The following is a 1579-nucleotide window of genomic DNA, read 5'->3' on the forward strand; positions in this document are numbered from 1 at the left end:
TAATAAATTAAACTGCATTTATTTCAATGCAAGGGGCCTAACAGGGAAGGCAGATGAACTCAGGGCATGGTTAGAAACATGGGCTGGGATATCATAGTAATTACAGAAACATGTCTCAGGGATGGGCAGGATTGGTAGCTTAATGTTCCAGATACAAATGCTACAGGAAGGATAGAAAGGGAGGCAAGAGAGGAAGGGGAGTGGCATTTTTGATAAGGGATAGCATTACAGCTGTGCTGAGGGAGGATATTCCTGGAAATACATCCAGGGAAGTTATTTGGGTGGAACTGAGAAATAAGAAAGGGATGATCACCTTATTGGGACTGTATTATAGACCCCCTAACAGTCAGAGGGAAATTGAGAAACAGACTTGTATGGAGATCTCAGCTATCTGTAAGAATAATAGGGTAGTTATGGTAGGGGATTTTAACTTTCCAAACATAGACTGGGATTGCCAGTGTTAAAGGTTTAGATGGAGAAGAATTTCTTAAGTGCGTACAAGAAAATTTTCTGATTCAGCATGTGGATATACCTACAGGGAAGGTGCAAAACTTGACCTACTCTTGGGAAATAAGGCAGGGCAGGTGACTGAGGTGTCAGTGGGAGAGCACTTTGGGGCCAGCAACCATAATTCTATTTGTTTTAAAATAGTGATGGAAAAGGATAGACTAGCTCTAAAAGTTGATGTTCTAAATTGTAGAAATGCCAATTTTGATGGTACTAGGCATTTACTTTCGAAAGCTGATTGGAGGTAGATGTTTGCAAGTAAAGGGACGGCTGGAAAATGGGAAGCCTTCAGAAATGAGATAACAAGAATCCAGAGAAAGTATATTCCTGTCGGGGTGAAAGGAAAGGCTGGTAGGTATAGGGAATGCTAAAGAAATTGAGGGTTTGGTTAAGAAAAAGAAGGAAGAATATGACAGGTATAGACAGGATAGATCGAGTGGATCCTTAGAAGAGTACAAAGGAAATAGGAGTATACTTAAGAGGGAAATCAAGAGGGCAAAAATGGGACATGAGATAGCTTTGGAAAATAGAATTAAGGAGAATCCAAAGGGTTTTTACAAATACATTAAGGACAAAAGGATAACTAGGGAGAGAATAGGGCCCCTCAAAGATCAGCAAGGCGTCCTTTCTGTGGAGCCACAGAAAATGGGGGAGATACTAAATGAATATTTTGCATCACTATTTACTGTGGAAAAGGATATGGAAGATATAGACTGTAGGGAGATAGATGGTGACATCTTGCAAAATGTCCATATTACAGAGGAGGAAGTGCTGGATGTCTTGAAACGGTTAAAAGTGGATAAATCCCCAGGACCTGATCAGGTGTACCTGAGAACTCTGTGGGAAGCTAGAGAAATGATTACTGGGCCTCTTGTGAGATATTTTTATCATCGATAGTCACAGGTGAGGTGTCGGAAGACTGGAGGTTGGCAAACGTGGTGCCACTGTTTAAGAAGGGCGGTAAAGACAAGCCAGGGAACTATAGACCGGTGAGCCTGACCTCGGTGGTGGGCAAGTTGTTGGAGGGAATCCTGAGGGACAGGATGTACATGTATTTGGAAAGGCAAGGACT

This window comes from Chiloscyllium plagiosum, chromosome 9, assembly GCF_004010195.1.
Source record: "Chiloscyllium plagiosum isolate BGI_BamShark_2017 chromosome 9, ASM401019v2, whole genome shotgun sequence".
NCBI lineage: Eukaryota > Metazoa > Chordata > Chondrichthyes > Orectolobiformes > Hemiscylliidae > Chiloscyllium > Chiloscyllium plagiosum.